Genomic DNA, 21672 nt, shown 5'->3' on the forward strand with positions numbered 1-21672 from the left:
GCTTCACTGGCCCAAAAGAGGCTCTGCTCCTTCAAAAGGCAAGTATCTACCTTTCTATTTTCTGTAGGATATTTGAAAATGACCTTGAGCTCTGGATAATGTCACAATCCTAAATGGATACTTTTTCTTGGGTTAAATTGTTACCTTGCCCTGAGGCCACGGGTACTGCAAATTCAAAAAGGAATTCCCCTCTTGAATATAATATGTTACTTCTAAGAAAGATTGCACATCTGGGCACAATTGTTTTCATGGTGTGTTATAGCTGATTGGAATTAGGAAACATCAAGGGCAGTGAAGAAATCAGTGACTAAAAGAGCAACCCACTCATGACAATTTGTTAGAACATTTACAGGGCACAAATGTTATTTTCTTCCCCTTTTTTGATCTTTACAGGTAACTTTGTCACTTTCTCCTGAAGTAGTAGTTCATTTCAAGAGTCTTAGTTTCCAGGCTACAAATTATAGAGGTAAATAAAAAATGCAAGAGTATTCATCAACTTTTTTACTACTATAGCAAAATACCTGAAGGAGGCTAACTTTATAAGAAAAGAGGTTTATGTAACTTACAGTATTGGAGGCTCAAAGTCTCAAGAGCATAGCACAGGCCCTGGGAGGGGCCTGAAAACAAATGGTAGGTGATGGAACATATGTGGAGAAAGGGTCTCACCTCCAACCAGAAAGAGGGCAGGGACCAGATGCATTCCTTTCATAACAACCCCCTGGTGAGACTACCAAGAGATCAATTGAGAACTACCTTAATCTCTGAAAAGAGCATAACCTAAATGACTCAAGGACCTCCTACCAGGAGGATTCATAAACTCCCAAAACCACCACCCTGGGGACCAAGCCTTGAACACACAAACCCTGGTGGGACACCCAAACTGTATCAAAACATATTAATAAGTCAGTCTAAACTTGAGGGGAGCAATTTTATTAACAACTACAGGACTCAACAGAGCACTGTGAGGATAGAGACCCTCCAGCTAGGAAAGTTTTGAAAAGAGTATTCCTGTGATGTTTCTCTATCTTTGTGTGTGTGTGTGTGTGTGTGTGTGTGTGTGTGTGTGTGTGTGTGTTTGCTTAACTTTCAGTTTCTCGGTTTCTTTGGGCTCTCTGGCTGATTTGAAGTGATGGGTATTTACTTCTAGAGACATCATTAGGACCTCAGGGCATTGCAGTAGCCTAGGGACACATTTCCAAATCTCTGTCCTACCTGACATATCCACCTGGCTGGTGATTTCTGATGAAAGAAATGACTGAAATTTGAAGACAGGTTTTAGTTCAAATCCTGTCATACTTCAGAGTGATGGAGTTCGGGGGTGGGGGGGAAACCCTTTTGACTTCTAAGCTCTCTGAGAAATAGGCTTTTAAAGGGCATGTGGTGGGCTTTAAATTGTAAGCTCCTGCTTCTGAGCAGAATCTCAAGTCACTGAAGTGGCTGTGTGTGTGTGTGTGTGTGTGTGTGTGTGTGTGCGAGTGAGGTGCCTCCGGGTATCAGAAATGTACTTCCAAACCTGGGAAACTGAAGGGACAACACACTGTGAAGTCTGAACAAGGGTGAACAGGGGTGCCAGGAATGACTAGGTGCTCTTCTTTCTCAGACATTACCAAGACTTAGAGAAAGCATTTGTTACAAAGAAACAAAACAAAACAACAAAAAAACCTAACTAAGCTTCACATTGTTGTCAGAAGAAAAACAAATTCATTGAGTTCTTCCATTATGTCAAGTGCTCTTTAAAGTACTTAGTATGTGTGAAGCATTGAAAATTTGAAACAATTATATAATTTAAGCATGATTACTCCTCTTTTGTAAATGGATAGGCCCAGGTACAATTAAGTTAAATACCTTGTTCTTAGTGACAAAGTATGGCTATAAGATATATTACCAAGGTTTGAACCCCAATCTTTAACCTAATCCTAAACTCAATCCTAACTCTAAACCTCATTTGGAAACAAACCCTAACCCTAACCTCACCCCAAATCTGAACTGTAAGTCTTAAACTAAATCTAAATACAATCCTAGCCTTAACACAATCTATTATCTTTAGAAACCACACTCTTGACCACTATATTATAATGAACTATTACATAGTGATCAATATTTTTTGGGTGCTAGTAAAATTGTTTGATACAAAACAAACTGCATATATAAACTTGATAAAACAATTTCAATTTCATTAAATAGATTGATGGTTTCCATGAATGGCCCATACACTTTGGGATTAGGGATAGGATTGTATTTAGATTTAGTTTAAGATTTACAGTTCAGATTTGGGATGAGGTTAGGGTTAGGGTTTGTTTTCAACTGAGGTTTAGAGTTAGGATTGAGTTTAGGATTAGGTCAAAGATTGGGGTTCAAACCTTGGTAAAATATCTTTTACTTTGTTACTATTTAAAAGAACAAATAAATTATATATGTATAAAAAAATAAAAATAAAACATATGTATTTGACATTTACACCTAAGTTCCATGTAGCTTTCAAGTAGAAAAAAAAATGCTTGAAGTTTAGAAGGTGAATCATTTGTAAACATAACAGAAATGGAATTTCCTTTTGAAACCTGCATTTGGCATTTTTAAAAAGAAAATTTTCTTTCTTTTATAAGACTTCATCCTGTCTCAAAGATACTAGTAAACAGAATCTATGTTTTACCATAGAGGTAAAGTACTGTCAACGTATTAAATTATTTCTATAACAATCTGGCTACTGGGAACACAAATATCAAATCTGTTCTACTCCAAAGACTAGAAAGGTACCGAGAAGAGAAAACATCAAAATTCGAATGGATTTTCTATGGATGGAAAGATCACTTAGAAAATGATATATTCTTCCCCTTGGTAAACCAAACATGAGCTGTAGAGACAATGGGTATTAAATTTCAGTTTTATAATCAAAGAAAGTAACAATGAAAACCAAATTCAGGTTCCACAAAGAGGCCAGGTAAATCAGACACAGAGAAAACAGAAGAATCGCATTTTTATGATAGGGTCCGTTCCCAGGAACCAGCTCCCAAGTCAAAATGGTCCTCAGTCCTCACATAGATGCTTAGTAGGTACTTGTGGATTAAATGAAGAACATAAGTAACCATGGCTGATGTCTGTGTGAGTGGATTGACGTATCAGGACACTAGTCAGCAGCATCATATCATTTTGGCTCTTCTGCATTTTCCAAGAGCACGTGGAGCCTCTGGATGGCCCACCACTCAGTATCCCCACCACTACTCCCATGTGGACCCCCATCTACCAGTGTGGGACTCCCCCCTACCCCAGAGCCTCCATCTTGGGATACTGCAACCATTGACCATAGTCCCCTTCACACACTAGCCTGCACCTAGGGACATAGGACAGGGTCTGGAGATAGCCGCCTGCCACAGCACTACATGCCACAGAGCTGCATCTCCAAACATGCTGCCCAACACAACTGCCCAGCCCACCCCAATGCCCCATCTCTGAAAGTGGCCGCCTCCACCTTGGGACACCTTTGTTGCCATCCTTGTTACTGCCATCACCGCCTTTAGTTGGGGCAACTCCCAGCTTGGGACACCAGCAGGGCCTCAAGGCAATATCAAGGAACCTATAGTCCCCCAATTCGCACCCCCCACAGCCATTATCCTGGCATTGTGCTTGCAGCTATGTGGCCAGTTCATACCTGATCTGCCCAATACAAAACAGCTCTCCACAACAGGATCTGAGGACCCAGAGCACAGCCCACAAGACCTCCAAAGAGAGAGGTTCCTGATTGGGAAGTAGAAAGGGAGGGGGTGAGTGAGATACTATATAGAGACTAAATTAGGGACCAGAAATTGTGAGGTCTACAGGCAATATAAGGCACCCACATCACACAAGTGAGTCCTAAAGGAGATCCTTGGGGTGCAGTCTCCCATTGGGACCAGAAAGTGCTATGCCCCAACTCCAGGAACTTCACCCCCAAGACCAACCCTCCCACACCAATAACCTTCACCATCCTGAGGGTGGAGACACCAGCAAACAACAGACACCCCACCCCACCCCCCGCCCACGCACACACACTGGATGAAGAGGGAAGCAGGAAACTTTTTGAACTCCAGAAGAAACAATTATTTAATTTTCCTTCAAGAGTTTTTTTTTCTTTTCTTTTTTCTTTTCTCTCTCTCTCTCTCTCTCTCTCTCTCTCTCTCTCTCTCTCTCTCTCTCTTCTCCCACCCTTAACATCTCTAAAACTTGTGAAATGAAGTACTTTTCATGGATTAAGCTACTGAGGAATGGGATGTCTGAATAGTATACACAGTTGTATATTCTTTTATCTTCTATGTTATCATCTATGTTACATCATTTCTTTTTCTTAATTTTTATGTTTGTTTTTTGTACTCTCTGTATTGTCTACCCACTTTCTTGTCTCCCCCAAAATCTCTCTCTCTTTTTTCCTGCTACTAGCCAACTTCTTTTGATTCATCTTTCAGGCTTCCTAAGAACAAGTAACTCTATATCTTCATCTTCTACCTCCTTAACATCTCATCTTACACCCCACCCCCAGTTCTGTCTTTGTCCACCATCAAAAACTGAAGACTCTTTTGCAAACTTACTGTTTATATATAGATAAATTGAACTCACCATTTCTGTCTATTGGAACAAAACCCAAAAAAAAAAAAAAAAAGTCTTACTAGGAGCTATTTAAGTCTGTATATTGTTTGTATTGGGATATGTTAATATTGATCTCCTACTTAAAGGAGAGGTACTGGAACCCTGCAGGGACACTCTAAGTCTATAGGGTAAAAACTCTTAACACTTCGGATTCTCACTGCTAGAAGGGAAAGACACACGAACAACATGAAAAAACGAGGGATGAAAGTACCCCAAACAAACCAAGATAGTACATTATTAGAATCCATGGCCAACATAACAGAAGAAATTTCAGAGAAGGAGTTCAGGATGCACGTAATTAAAATGTTCTGTGAATGAAAGAACCCTATAAGAGAGCAAACACAGGCAGCAAAAGATCATTTTGATAAAGAGCTACATAAGCAAATACAGGAAGCAAAAGATTACTTCAATAAAGTGATAGAAGTTCTGAAAAAAACAAAACAGAAATCCTTGAAATGAAGTAAACAATAAGTCAAATTAAAAACTAAATAGAAAGCATTACCAACATATTAGATCACTTGGAAGACAGGACCTCAGACAATGAAAATATATTATCTTGAAAATAAAGTTGACTGCACAGTGAAGATGATAAGAAACCATGAAAAGAACACTCAAGAATTATGGGATGAAATGAAAAGACCAAATTTAAGAATTATTGGGATAGAGGAAGGCATAGAGTTACAAACCAAAGGAATGAACAATCTTTCAATGAAAGAATATCATAAATTTTTTCAAACCTGAAAAATTAATTTGAAAATCAAATACAAGAAACTTATAGAACACTAAATGTACAAAATTTCAACAGATCTACACCAAGGCACATTATGATGAAAATGTGTAAGCATACAGAATAAGGAGAGAATTTTAAATACCATAAGATAAAAGAATCAGATGACATATAGAGGAAAAGCAACTAGGATATCTGCAGATTTTTCAACCAAGACCCTGAAAGCTAGAAGATCCTGGAACAATATATACCAAGCTCTGAAAGAAAATGGATGCCAACCAAGAATCTTATATACAGCAAAATTCAGCTTTAGATTAGATGATGAAATAAAAACCTTCCGTGATACACAAAAGTTAAAAGAATTTACAACTAGAAAACCCCACACTTCAGATCATCCTCAGCAAAATATTCCATGAGAAGGAAATGAAAAACAAAAATGAAAATCAGCAAAGGGAGGTATTGCACTAAAGGAAAAACTAATCAAAGAAGAAACAAAGTCAAGTTAAAAACCAAAAATAAGCAAAGATGAGCAGGAATGCAAATCATGTCTCAATAATAACCCTGAATGTTAATGACCTAAACTCACCAATCAAAAGACATATACTGGCAGATTGAATTTTTTTTAAAAAAGACCCAATAATATGCTGTCTTCAAGAGACTCATCTCATAGGAAAAGATGCCCACAGACTGAAGGTGAAAGGCTAGAAAAAATCATACCACTCACATGGTCTACATAAACAAGAAAAGGTTTCCATCCTCATATCAAATAAAGTAGACTTCAAGCCAAAGTTAATCAAAAGGGATACAGAAAGACATCTCATACTGCTCAAGGGAAATATACACCAACAAGATTTAACAATTATAAATATGTGTGCCCAAAACAATGGAGAATCTATGTTCATCAAACAAACTCTTCTCAATTTCAAGAGTCAGATAGACCAAAACACAACAATATTAGGTGACTTTAACACATCTCTTTCATCACTGGATAGATCTTCCAAACAAAAGCTAAACAAAGAAACTACAGAACTCAATATTACAATCAATAACTTAGGCTTAACTGACATATATAGAATATTTCATCGAGCATATACACTTTTTTTCCGCAGGAGCACATAGATCCTTCTCCAAAATATACCATATGTTACTGGCCACAAAGCAAGTCTTAGCAAATACAGAAAAATAGAGATACTACCCTGAATTCTATGTGACCTTAATGGAATGAAATTAGAAATCAATGATAAAATAAAAAATAGAATGTATTCTAATACCTGGAGACTAAATAATATGCTACTGAATGGACAATGGATTACAGAAGACATCAGAAAGGAGATTAAAAAATTCTTAGAGGTAAATGAGAACACTGATACAACATATCACAACATATCAAAATCGCTGGGACAATCTGACAGCAGTACTAAGAGGAAAGTTCACTGAATGGAGTTCATTTCTTAAAAGAAGAAAAAGTCAACAAATAAATGACCTAACATTATATATCAAAGCCATAGAAAAATAACAAACACCAAAAGTAGTAGAAGACAGGAAATAATTAAAATCAGGGATGAAATCAATGAAATTGAACTAAAGAAACAACAGAAAAAATTTGACAAAACGAATGGTTGGTTTTTTGAAAAAAATAAATAAAATTGAGAAACCCTTAGCCATGCTAATGAAGAGAAGAAGAGAGAAAATTTGAATTACTTAAATCCATGATGAAAAAGGAAATATCACACTGGAAACTATAGAAATGCCTAAGATAATTAGAAATTATTTAAAAAATTTGTACTCCAATAAAATAGAAAATATTGAAGACATCAACATATTTCTAGAGTCATATGATTTAATCAAACGGAATCAGGATGATATACACAAGTTAAACAGATCACTTTCAAGCAGCAAAATAGAAGATGCCATCAAAAACCTATCTACCAAGAAAAGCCCAGAACCAGACATATTCACAGCTGAGATCTACAAGCCCTTAAAAAAAGAACTAACACCTATATTCCTCAAACTATTCCATGAAATAGAAAAAGAGGGAGCACTTCCAGACTCATTCTGTGACGCCAATATCACCCTGATTCCAAAACCAGACAAAGAAACATCAAGGAAAGAAAACTTCAGACCAATATCTCTAATGAACATAGGTGCAAAAGTTCTCAATAAAATTCTGGCAAGTTGAATACAAAAATATATCAAAAAGATTGTACACCATGATCAAGCAGGGTTAATTCCAGGGATGCAAAGTTGGTTCAACATACAGAAATCAATAAATGTATAGTCTTAAAGAAAAGAATCATATGATTATCTCAATAGGTGCAGAAAAAGCATTCAACAAAATACAGCATCCCTTCAATTCTAAACACTAGAAAAACTATAGATAACAGGAACATATCTCAACATTGTAAATGCTATCTATGTTAAGCCCCAGGCCAACATCATTCTAAATGGAGAAAAATTGAAGGCATTCCCTCTAAAAACTGGAACAAGACAGGGATGCCCTCTTTCACCACTTCTATTTAACAGAGTTTTTGAAACTCTAGCCAGAGCAATTAGAAAAAAAAATGAAAGGGATACCAATAGGTGGAGAAGAAATCAAACTATCAGTATTTGCTGACAACATGATTCTATACTTAGAGGATCCAAAAAATTCCACCAGAAAACTCCTAGAACTAATAAATAAATTCAGTAAAGTAGCAGGATGTAAAATCAACATCCATACATCAAATATATATCTGTACATCAGTGACGAATCCTCTGAAAGAAATTAGGAAAACTACCACATTTAAAATAGTGTCAATAAAATAAAATAAAATACTTGGGAATCAACTTAATGAAAAAGGTGGAAGACCTCTACAATGAAAACTATATAATTCTAATGAAAGAAATTAAAGAAGACCTTAGAAGATGGAAAGATCTTCCTTGTTCTTGGATAGGCGAAAGTAATATTGTCAAAATAGCCATAACACCAAAAGCACTATTCAGATTTAATGCAATTCCCAATGACCTTTCTCATAGAAATAGAAAAAAGCAATCATGAAATTCATCTGGAAAAATAAGATACCCAGAATAGCCAAACCAATCTTTAGCAAAAAGAGAAAAGCACGTGACATCACAATACCAGACCTTAAATACTACAGAGCAATAGTTACAAAATCAGCATGGTATTGGCACCAAAATAGAGTTGTAGACAAATGGTACAGAATAGAGGACACATAAATACAGTTATCTCATAATAGACAAAGCCACATAAATACAGTTATCTCATAATAGACAAAGGCACCACAAACATATATGGGAGAAAAGATAGCCTCTTCAACAAATTGTTTTGGGAAAACTAGAAATCCATATGCAGCAAAATGAAATTAAGCCTGTATCTGTCACCATGCACAAAACTCAACTCAACGTGGATCAAGGACCTAGGAATTAGATCAGAGAACCTGCATCTAATAGAGAAAAAAGTAGGCCCAAATCTTCACCATGTCAAATTGGCTTTGATTTCCTTAACAAGACTCCTAAAGTGCAAAAAAATAAAATCAAGAATCAATAAATGGAATGGATTCAAACTAAAAAGTTTCTCTCAGTAAAAGAAATGATCAGTGAGTTGAAGAGAGATCCTGCAGAATGGGAGAAAATTTTTATCACATGCACAGCAGATAGAGCACTAATCTCCAGGAAATATAAATAACTCAAAATCTTAACACCAAAAAAGCAAATAACCCAATTAACAAATGGACAAAGGAACTGAACAGACACTTCTCAGACGAAGATACACAATCGATCAACAAATATATGAAAAAATGTTCAACATTTCTAGCAATTATACAAATGCAAATCAAAACTACTCTAATATTTCATCTCATGCTAGTCAAAATGGCAGCTATTACGTATACAAGCAACAATAAGTGTTGGCGAAGATGGGGGAAAAGGCACACTCTTACATTGCTGATGGGACTACAAATTGGTACAACCAGTCTGGAAAGCAGTATGGAGATTCCTTAGAAAACGTGGAATGGAACCACCATTTGACCCAGCTATTCCACTCCTCGGTTTATACCCAAAGAACTTACAAATAGCATACTACAGGGACACAGCCACATCAATGTTTATAGCAGCACAATTCACAATAGCTAAACTGTGGAACCAACCTAGGTGCTGTTCAATAGATGAATGGATAAAGAAACTGTGGTATAAATTCACAATGGAATATTACTCAAAAATAAAAGAGAATAAAACCATTGCGTTTTCAGGTAAATGGATGGAGTTGGAGAATATAAAGCTAAGTAAACCAATCCCCCCAAAATAAAGGCCAAGTGTGTTGTATGATAAGTGGGTGCTGATTCATAATGAGGGTGTGGGAAAGAATTGGAGGAATGGGGGTGCTTTGGATAAGGCAAAGTGGAGGGAGGGGAAGGGATAGGGATGGGAGAAGGAAAGATAGTGGAATGAGATGGACATCATTACCCTAAGTACATGTATGCAAACATGAATGGTGTGACTCTACTTTGTGTACAACCAGAGACATGAAAATTTGTGCTCCATATGTGTACTATGAATCAAAATGCATTCTGCTGTCATGTATAACAAATTGGAACAAATAAATAAATAAATAAATTACAAAAAAATAAAACCCCACAACAACAACAGAGCATGTGGAGAGGAAGTTAATCAACTGTTTATGTGTTTAGGTAATTTTTTTCTTAACTGAAAGAGACATAAGTAAATTCAACTCATTAAAAGTATAGAGGAGTTAAAAATCACTCTCATAAAAATGTTGTCTTCGAAAGAAAATTTTAGGAATAGTGACTGAACTCTAAATTTGTTACCTTGTAGTTGTCTTTGTAAATTGACCCGATAATTTAAGTTGGTAAGATGTTCTAGTAGAAGGAAAAAAAAGGAATTCAGAACAGCAACTCTAGACCTCTTCAGCCTGCCTCTATGTAATGGTAGAGGGTCACTACTGAGCTTGTCCTTCTAAAAGTACTCAGTGTTGATCAATGCCACCCATTATTAGTTCTCTGTTTTTTTCCCCAAACATTCACAGAGACTAAAGAGTAAACTTTCCCATCTTAAGTTGTGTTATTTGTTTAACCAAAATATGTCAAAGACTATATAAAAGAGCATATCACTCCCTTGCCTCAATTTTTCATGGCCTCCTTTTTTCCTCAGAGTGAAGTTAGTCTCTTGACAATTATTTCCAAGACCTCCCATGAATGTTTCCCTGACTAATTATGTTTTGATCAATTTCCTTCTTGATCACAGTTTCAGCCAATGTTTTTGTTCATAATACTGGTTCTTTTTGCTTATCAAAATTTATAACCTTATATCCATAGTCATGTTTATTTATTCAATGCCTTTTTTTCCCACTTGACCAGGGAGACCAATGGCTGAGGGTGTGTGCTTGTTCAATGAGTGAAGGAATGACCCCAACTTCAAGGACACTTGGAAGGCTCTGTGGAGGCAAAACTGTAAACATAAAGCAGATAACTGTCTAAGCGAAAGTTAGGGAAAATGAGTGATCAGCAGTAGGACCTTTGGGAAGAAGGTCTGAGTGGGAATTAAACCTGAATTAGTATGGCAAGACTGGTGGGGAGATCATTCAGGTGGGAAGTGGCTTGGGCAATGGCTCTGAGGAAAGAATAAGAATTTCCTGTGAGGGATCTGGTGAGTTGGCCAAAACAGAAAATGGATTTGGCCAGATCAACCTTCCGGTCTTACAGGACACTTGGATACTCTGATTTCTTAACTTTTCCAGGACGGTAGACCACAGCACAAGTAGGAAGGTGTACATAGGATTCGCGCACAAGTATCAGAACCCCAGTGCCTTTTCTTCTGCAAGAGAGCAGCTGAGGTTAGTGTCTCCTAAACAACAAAAGAGATCTTTTTTTTTTTTTCAAGTTTATGAAAACAAAACAAATAGCAATAACAACAACAACAACAACAAAAAAAAAACCTCCACAGTTTTTATTTATCTTTTTGTTCTTCCAAAATTGAAAATATCAAGTCCTACCTTTAAGGAGAAAACAACCAAACCAAACATAAAATTTGAAACCCCTTCTCTCAGCTTCTCTTAGTCACAGAACACAGAAGAAGTGCAGTGGGACAGGTGGGTGGAAAGAATGAGGAGGGGAGGACGGCAAGATATACTGCCCCTGAAAAAACAGCCCCTAACTCAGAGCAAAGCCTGTCCAAGGAAGGGGGCGTGACCCTTGCCCTTGGAAAGACCCACAGAGCACTCCTAAGCACATATACACCCTGCTGAGTTGTTTATCTACAAATAACCGGAGAGATCTGCTGTGCCAGGTGTCCCTGACTCAGTCAGGCTAGGTGGGGACCAGTAGCAACACCCTAGCAGCCACCAATCAGCATGAGACAGGGAAATACCTGGGATGCCAGATGACCCTCCCAGTAGTTTATGGTGGTTGATAACATGTTGGGAAACCATGTAGTTCAGCACGTACACCCCTCATGGCTTAAACCAATCAGTTCAAATGAATCCCCCTCTTGTACTAATCAATCATCCCTACCCAACTTGTTCCCGCCAGTGAATGTGCTAATCATGTTTTAGAGTTGTTTTATGATTTTCCCGTGGTGTGTGATGATTTGCTAAGAGATGCTATGATGTATGTGAAGTCCCTGCCTTCCCCAAAGAGTGTATAATACTGCTGCAAACCCTGGGCTTGGGGCCTCTCAGCGTCACCAGTTGCTGTGTGCACATGGAGGACGGAGCTAGCTCACAATAAACACCTCTTTGCTGCTTACATCAATCTTGGTCTCTGGTGGTCTTTTGGGGTCCCAAATTTGAGCATAACACCCCGATACTTAAAAAAAAAACTGTTCAGCAGAAACTGTGATCCACACAGGACAATGCAGGATGAGTGAAAATAAAGAGCAGCCATGATGGAAGGTTATGTTGGGGACAGTGGCCTCCCTTCTTCTTCTGGGTATTCCAGGCCCCAGGCATGACTTGCCCTTGCAGGTGTAATGGCTGACTCCTTGGAGCCTCCCTCTAGCTTTCACTTGAATTGACTTGTGAGGCACCACCCTTCTTCCTTAGATACCACCGAAAAGAGATTGTGTTAACTTTACCTTCCATCATGTACCATGCGTGAAGAAGAAAATCCAAGCCAGCGAGTGTCACTGCTTCTTAACATCCTCTGAGGCAGCAGAGAGACCTCAGAACCTGCCAGAGACCAGGAAAACTGACGAAGGTAGCATCCCAACCACCTCACTAGCTCAAGTTGCCTCCCAATTGTTAGCAAATTCCAAGAACCTTTTCTAGAGTATTGTAAAGATGGTATTTAGATGTGGAGAAGGTCATGGGAGTGGAGGGTTGACTCTGCTGCTCAAGAACCATGTCTTGGAAGTACAGCTTTGAGACACCAAAAGATAAGACGTCAGAAGCCTGCAGTATCTTGTAGAAGGTGATAGGAGGAGAGGGACAAAGGGTGTTTATTAATGGCTGAAGCCCCCACCCTTCTTCCAGAACCTCCTCCCTTGAACTGGGGCCACTGGTACAGGTCCTAGTGGGCCTGAGACTCCCCGAGTAGAGTGGTCCATGCAAATGGTCCCCTAAACCCATAAACAGAAATGGCAAAAATCAAGAAAAAATGCAGTTTCTATGTCTTGTAAAATTCTCAGGAGTTGGCTAGAGGAAGAACGGAACTCAGGGCCAAGTTCAGATGTTGCTTCCTATTTTTCTTGGGGAATGCAGAGAGGTGTCTGGAACCACGGTTGGAGCCACCGCCTGAACTGTGCAGAGGTGCCTTCCTCTTCCCATCCATACTTCAACTGTGTTCTTCTTCTTCCTCATAATGGCTTTTACTGTCTGCTTTTTGGGCTTCTTATTCTTCCAGTTCATCTAATCCTTTCTACTCCTGGAAGAGATCTTTGTGGTTAACATCTTCCTTCTCTTTTTCCTTCTCGTCCTCCTCTTCCTCCTCACCCCTGCCCACATCCTGGCCCTTTTTACTTTTTGTTATTTTTCTACACCTCTTCCTTCTCCTCCTTCTTCATTTTGGAGATTCACAGTGTATACAACAAACAAACACACAAAGTTCCAGGTGTGGTGAAATACTCCTGTAATCCCAGCTGTTTGAGAGGCTGAGGCAGGAGGATCAGAACGTCAAGGCCAGCCTCAGCAATTTAGTGAGACTATCTCAAAACAAAAAAAACAAACAAACAAGCAAATAAATAAAAGAGCTGGGGATATAGATCAGTGGCAAAATGTCTCAGGATTCAATTCCGAGTACCCAAACAAACCACCACCACCACCACCAACAAAAAACTCTACAAAAATGAAAAAAAAAACTTAATACGAACTTATAAAAAGTATGATATATTTTAACATGTCCATTTACCATAACACATTTAGCACCAAAAAATGACAATGCCATATAATTATGTTAGTTAGAATATAGAAGGTTTTTTGGGGGTAAAAACTATAACTATTAGAGATGCATTCAACAGTGTTATAAAAGCTTAAATTTGTTCGAGGAACCTCTTCTGCATGTGGAGATAACTTAGAAAATCTAAATTGGAGGCCAGAAGACCCACATGTATTCATTCATTCAGTAAATGTCACACACCTACTGTGTGCCAATTGCATCTATGGTGCTGAGCAGGGAGTAGTGGAGTCCACAGGCTGGAATGGAAGAGAGGTGAGATCCCTTTGGGGATTCATGAAGACATTCCAGGAAACGGCCAGGAAACTGGAAAGAAAATGGCCAAGTTATGATGAATTTTGAAGGGAAAAATATTTTGGTAGGGTTAAGATTGTTGATAAAAATGGCAATATCACATAGGATAGTAATTACTAGGTAGGTTTTAAGCTCACTTGACTTTAGGATGAAGGTAAGGTACACAAGTAGAAACCCCCTTGAGGCCTGTGTTAGCTTTCCATCACTGTAACACATACTTCAGATAATTAAACTTCTATAGAGAAGAGGTTACTTTTGTTCTTTGTAAACAAAAATAACCAAACATGGGAGCAGACCTCGGATCAGCAGGCTCTCTTTATTAGGTGGCAGTGGAATGGCACATGGCATTTACAGAGGATAAAAGGGCGACTGGTTACAAGAGGGGTCTGTGTTTTGTCGGTCTCAATGAGAGTTAATCATACTAGAATGTTGAGTGTGAGTTAATCATTAGAGACTTAGAACGTGCTGGTTGGGCAGTCAGGAAACTAGTTGTGCAGGTTCAAAGCCTAAATCAGTTGTCAAAGCTGGAAACCGACTGATACAGGGATTAAAGTCCAGGGCCCACAGCTCATCCTTTGCCTTCTCCACCCAGGACTCATTGGTATTGGGAAAGGATGAAAGCCCATAGTCAGAGCCCATTGTCTGCCTTCTCCTCCTCTCCTCCCGGATCACACTGTCCTGCTTTTCTTCCTGGGGACTGTCATTTCCTTTTTCTTAAGGTTGTTATTTTCCATATCCCTCATTCATGGTCTCAGAGGTCCCAGTCCATAACCAACTGGCTCCCTTATTCATTTAGGCCTCTGATAAAGCATCCCATCATGGTGGAAGTAAATGGTAGTGCAACGCTATTTACCTTGTGGCCAGGAAATGGAAAGGGAAAGAAGAAGGGGGTAGGATTCCACCATCCACCCTCTCCCCCTTTTAAAATATTTTTTTAGTTGTTGATGGACCTTTATTCTATTTATTTATTTATATGTGGTCTGAGAATCGAACCCAGTGCCTCACATATGCTAGGCAAATACTCTACCACTGAGCCACAACCCCAGCCCTCCACCATCCCTTTTAAGGGCACACCCTCAATGACCTAAACACCTCCCACTAGATCTCACCTCTTGAAGGTTCTACCATCTCCTAATAATACATCCCTAGGCAGTAAACCCCAACACATGAGCCTTTGGGGGACATATAACATTCAAACTACAGCAAGGCCTTTAAAATGTAAGACGACATAATAATGGAGAGGTCAGGACTGGAGTTACCAAGTGAATGCACTTGATGAGAAAATAATCATAGTTGCCAAAAAAGGGAGAGAGGGATAGATTTAGCAGAGGTATTTTAAAAAAATTCAACACATGATTCGAATGTGTCTTCCTTCTTCTCTTCCTAGCCCCAAAGAAACAGAAACTCAGTTTATGATGTACTAAATCATAAATTGGTACTGTATTTATGTAACACTGGATTCACAGAAAGAAAAACTAAAAAAAATGGAGTCAAGGATGGTGATCATTGCAATATCCCCCAAAATGTTCAGGTGCAGTCTTGACCAAGTCCAATGGTACTATTTTTCTTCCCCTACACGACTTTCCTCTGGCCAGATCAATATGGCTTCACTCACCCTATTCAAATGTCTTCGTTTAATAGCCATGTGGATATGCTGAGCAACAGCTACAGAGGGAATTCATTAGTGATTTAAATCTTTAGGATTAAAATTGCCCTATATGCTGTTAACTTTTCAAAAGAACATACTCCTTGATGTTGAAATCCACCAAGTGATCAACCTCTTAGTGGAAGCTGATGTTTCAGAGTTTTAAATTTTAAACTGCGTGATTGACAAGGATTTTTGTATTCATGATATACAACATGCTGACTTGATCAACATACACATTGTGCAGTGATCGCTACAATCAATTTAATTAGCACATCCATCACCCCTCTACATTACATTCTCAGAATTTGTTCTTGCCGGATGTGGGCACATGCCTTTAATCCCAGCAAACTCGGGAGGCTGAAACAGGAGTATCAGGAGTTCAAAGCCAGCCTCAACACTGGCAAGGCACTAAGCAACTCAGTGAGACCCTGTCTCTGAATAAAATACAAAATAATGCTGGGGATGTGGCTCAGTGGTTGAGTGCCCCTGAGTTCAATCCTCAGTACAAAAAAAAAAAAAAAAAAAACTTGTTCTTTTTATATCTGATCAGATTACTTTTCAGTGGTGGAAACTTTGATGTTTCAGGGCACTGAATTTTGGTTGGTGTGAGGGAAATGAGAAGGACCTCATAAAAAAGATGAATTAAATAAGAAAAATAAACACAGAATACTCACTGTGCCCACCCAACTCATCTCTGAGGAGAGAGACAAATTATAGATGTTGCATAATCAACATCAGAAGGATGGTATTTGGTGCACTAAACACGACGGTCACTCCATAGACAGCGCCCTGTCCTGACTCTGTGACCACAGTGGACAAGTACATTGGTCCTGGGCATCATGACCCACATAGGAGGTAGCTTCATCTCAGGACTCCTCACACCTCTGCCCTGTTGGTGGGTCCTGCTTAGGAGACCCATTCCAGGGTGGTAGATTTGGGCTCCCCAGGTCATGCAGTGTAAGTGAACTAGCCTGTGGGTAGAGAGCCCTAACGTTCTTGCTGCACAATGCTGAGATAGAGCATTGGCCAAACTCCATTTCACAGTCAGGGGAGACACCTCAGATGAAAAACTGTCCAGATTCTTTCAACATTCACCAAGGCACTTCACCTGACCACAGGCTCACCGTTCGTGCCAGGCTCTGGGAAGCCTGGAAACAACAGATGAGCAGACAAATCCCATACCTATGGCAGAGGGTCTTGACCACCAGCCCAGAGTTCCTGAAAAAACCATACCAGCTCCACAGGTGGACTGGAAGGATTCTTCCAAGATAAATGGACAAATTGTTGTTGTTTTATTCAAGGAGGCTGTTTTAAATAATCTGCTTTACATGAACAAATCATGCGTGCCTCCAGGTCTAACCGGTACTTAATTTCATCATGTGCACACTATTTTTCCCACTGAATATTTCATATTTTATGAATCCTCTCAAAGTTCAACTTACTGTTCAGTATTCTGGAAAAGGGAAGGAGCACATTCTTATATTGCATCCAAGGGCCTCTTCCCGGTTGCCTCTAGTCGACAGTGTTCTATAACATATACAAGGTTTTTCTGTGGCCATGAAGCAATGCCATGTCTGCTTTATCTTTGGATTGTGGCTTTGGATGGAAAAAACCCTGATTTGTTTTGTTTTCTTTCCTCTTAATGTCTACCTTGTTCCCTTATTCTAAAACATTTTGGAGTATCATAGGGTGTTTCTCCCAGGTTATTTCCATATATATCATTTACTGAAGAATTGCTTATTCTCCCCCCAAAGATGCTTATGATATTTAAAAAAATATATTTAATATGACATCAAGATGATACTACAACAAATAACCCCTCAAATATAAATAGGAAACAAAGCCACTCTGTTCTTTATATCAGAAAGCAAATAGATTAAAATGTATCCTTGTCTCCTTCCCCCCTCAAAAAAAAATAATGTCATGAGAACACTTGTTTTTTCTTTTGCTCCTCAATTTTGTCTTTTAGTAGTTGGAAGCAGATGAAATCTTTTATCACTATATTTAGACGTCAACCAGGCAGGTCGGTGCCATGGTAACAGCTGCATGAAGAAATGTTAGCAAGGGAGGGGCACATGTGCTCTGGGGAGGGGCTTACTTAGTGTCTGTCAACTGTGTGTCAATAAAGATACAGGCTGGCCAAGGCTGTGTGTGCTCTTTGCTCCTGCCCCAGCATAGCAGGGAAGGTGGGCCATCTGAGCACCATGGTCACCCCTGAATCCTTGATGTCCATTAAATAAGGAAGGAAAATGCAAATAGGTTCCTAAGCCATTAGATGCCTCCCCTCCATCCCCGGCTGGTCCTTGATCCCCAACAATGCTCCCTTGGCCTCACCATGAGTGACCTAACTATTCCACATGCTCACTTTATATTAAGCTATGGATAAAATAAGTTTATTTCCTGGTGTTCTATCCCATGTTATTTCAGCACAACTACTCCTGATAAGAATGCAAATGGCCAACAAGTTTTCAGTGAGTGTTTTCCTGGCCTGGGACTCTTTTAGGCATTGGGTTTTAGAAAGTGAAAAGGCAGCAGGTCTTTGCCTTTTCCAAGCTTCAAATCACTGTGATAGAGAGATGCATGATAAAATACAATATGAATAACAATAACACATATATAAAAGTCCTACATGTTTAAATGCCATATTTATAAGAGACGGGAAGAGTCTCAAGTAAGGCAGTTTTTATATGAAGGAGCGGGTATTGGCAGGGTTGCTTCTTCTGAAGGAGAACTGGGGAGGAAGAAGAGCTCCCAGCAAAGTGGACTGCTTTCCTTCTTTCCTCAGAACTCCAGCTACCTGCAGCTAGAATGAAACCCAGCAAGGCTTACGCTGCAGCTCAAGTACCCAAGGATCCCCGTGAGTAACCAGGGGGTTGCTCCTGGATCAAGGGCTGCACTCTGGTTTTACAGACAACTCACGGGTCCCTGATTCAGGTAGTTTCTTCAGCCTTTATTTCCTGCCTGTAGGCCCCTTGCTGGGCCTGCCACAGGGAGGGTTTCTGTCAATGCCAGGTGATTACGGAAAAGTTCTTCACTCCCACTGTGCTTCTATGGTGAGCTTCTTTCCCCAGGACTCAGTCAAAAGTGTTGTCAAGGGTGTTTGTTTGGTGACCATACATGGAGAAAATTGAGCAATGGACAACATACCCGGCTTAAAATCCTACTTCACCCTGGACACTTTTTTGTTTTTTTTTAATATTTTTTAGTTTGTAAGTGGACAAAATATCTTTTAAAATTTATTTATTTACTTTTTTATGTGGTGCTAAGGATGGAACCCAACTCATGGGTTGGGTGCCTCACACATAGTAGACAAGCACTCTACCACGGAGCCACACCCTCAGCCCCCATGGACCTTTTGAATTAGTATGGGGTACCTCAACTTTTTCTTCCTTTGGGGTAAATTATTTCCCTCCTTTTCTATGAGCCTCCTTGGTATCTTATGTGGTAGTACCTAGCCTTGCCATTCATCCACAGGTAAAGATCAACCTACATCTGAGAAGTAACCTAGCGTGGGTTCAAGCTGGTTCTTCCAAAAAGTACTGACGTGCTAATCAGTCACAAATATCCCTCTCTGAGCACTATTCATAAATGTCCCTTATTTGGGAGAGCCATGCAGATGAGACCCAGAGTTCCGTAATGCTTCTCAGAAAGAAACAGAGAGTTGGTGGTTTTTCTTTCCCAGTGTGAGGGCTTTCTCTTCTTGTTGGATTAAAACAGATTTCACAATGATCTGGGTAGCACAATGTTACCATGACATCCAGTGGAGCGGGCTTCAGAAGAATAGAGAAGTCTTAGGAAACACTTGACTGTGCTGGGCGCAGTGGAGCACACCTATAATCCGAGCAGTTTGGAAGGCCGAGGCAGGAGGATCACAAGTTCAAAACCAGCCTCAGCAACAGCGAGGCCCTAAGCAACTCAGTGAGACCCTGTCTCTAAATAAAATACAAAATAGGACTGAGGATGTGGCTCAGTGGTCAAGTGCCCCTGAGTTCAATCCCCAGTACCCCTCCAAAAAAATACTTGACTGTCAAAAGAAAGGGTCTCTTTTAATCCTTCACCTAATTTCTACCCAGCCTTGTCACAAGAATGAGAAATCCATAGGAGAGTAAGGATTGTACCAAAGACAAATGTTTTCTTTGATGTCTCATTCAGCCATAGTCTCTATCCAAATGGAAAATATAAAAGAAAAACCAAAACCAATTTTTTTTATAGAAAGTATAAGGCACGCATATGGAAATGATAGTGTTGGAAGTGTTTTTCAAGCTAAAATATAAATCGATTTGTGTCATATGACAGTTAGAAAGAAGGAAGCGCATCTTCATCACTGAGATACTGACCTTAAAATAATGGGAAATTTTTCTTCCTCGAATTTTGATAGTAAAAATGGAGAGAGCTGGAACATTTGACAACCTGCTCAAGAGATACAGTGACATATCTAACAAGTGAATAATGTTATGCTAAGGTTTTGGAGTGGTGAAACTCCAGTAAGGGTTAAGTACTTTTACTTGGTCATTCATTCTGTGCACATTGATTGAGCACCACTGGATAAATTTGTTTTGATAACAGGTACTCTAGTTAATATCTGTGTTGGTAACAATTTCAAATGGGTTTCTCGTGAGAAATAAATGGGATAAAGTTGTTTACTTGTTAATGTCTAGGAGACTGATAAATATTATTTTACTGCCCCTTTTTATACTTTTCAGGATAAAATACTAAATTCTTTGTAACATACATACACACATACACATGTATCTCTCTATATACGTATTTCTACATACCTATTGTGATGTGTGTATGTGTGTGTGTGTGTGTTGTCCCACATACCTTTCTTATGACATTTTTGTCTGGAATTCCTTGTACAGTAGCGCATTCATTTTCCAGGGGAACATAACCAAGTACCTGGCATAAACAGCAAGCCTTCTGGAAACTACAAGTCCAAAAGCAAGGTCTTGGCAGGGTTGGTTCCTTCTGAAGGCTGAGGGAAGGATGTGTTCTGAGTACATCTTCTTGGCTTGTGGATGGACAATTTCATGTTCTCATGGTATTCTCCCTGTATGCATCTTTCTATGTTCAACTTGACTTTTTCAAAATAAACATGCCAGTCCTACAGAATTAGGGCCCATCTAAGTGACATTATTTTAACTTACATCATCACATCTGCAACTACATTATTTCCAAATAAGTTCACATTGTGCGGTACTGAAAGTCAGGACATTACTTTGGTCATGTTTTTGTCACTGTGACCAAAATACCCAACAAGAACAATTTAGAGGTCAAGTTTCTTTGGGGCTCATGGTTTTGGAGGTCTTAGTTGATAGATGGTTCACTCTGTTGCTTTGGGACCAAGGACAGGGAGAACATCCTGGTAGAAAGGTACAGCAAAGGAAATGAAAGCCAGAAATCAGAGAGAAGGAGAGGAAAGCAGCCACAGGGAAGAATAGCCCTGCAGGGGACTGTCCCCAGTGACCCACCTTTTCTCCACCTGCTTGTAGTCACCACCCAGTCAGTCCACCCAAACTAGAATGGACTGATTAGGCTAGCTACAGTGCTTATAATCCATCATTTTCCTCTGAATATTCCTGCATTAACACAGGAGTTTCTGTGGATGTTTTATATCCAAATCATAACAGACTTCAGCACATAAATCTGGGAAACAATTCAACCTGCCACAAAGGGTCTCGTTCTACTGGCAGTATCTGAACACACCCTGTTTGTCTCTCATTTTCTCTTGCTGTTTCAGTTCTAAAATCTCTTCCTATTGAAATCTTTCTCACCTCATCTAACAAATCTAAGAAATCTCATCAAATCTAACCCAATGCTCATCTTCTCCATCAGATTCACCCTGATTTCTCTGGCTGGAGTTGAGACTATTTTATTTTTATTTTAAGTCCTAAATGCAGTTATTTTCCTTTATTTAAAAAAATGATTTGAGTTATTTTAGTAATTATTTTATCTTGAAATACTACTCCGTCAATAAATATCTT

The sequence above is a fragment of the Spermophilus citellus genome (assembly GCF_964194105.1).
Source record: "Spermophilus citellus genome assembly, chromosome: 14".
In the NCBI taxonomy this organism is placed as follows: Eukaryota; Metazoa; Chordata; class Mammalia; order Rodentia; family Sciuridae; genus Spermophilus; species Spermophilus citellus.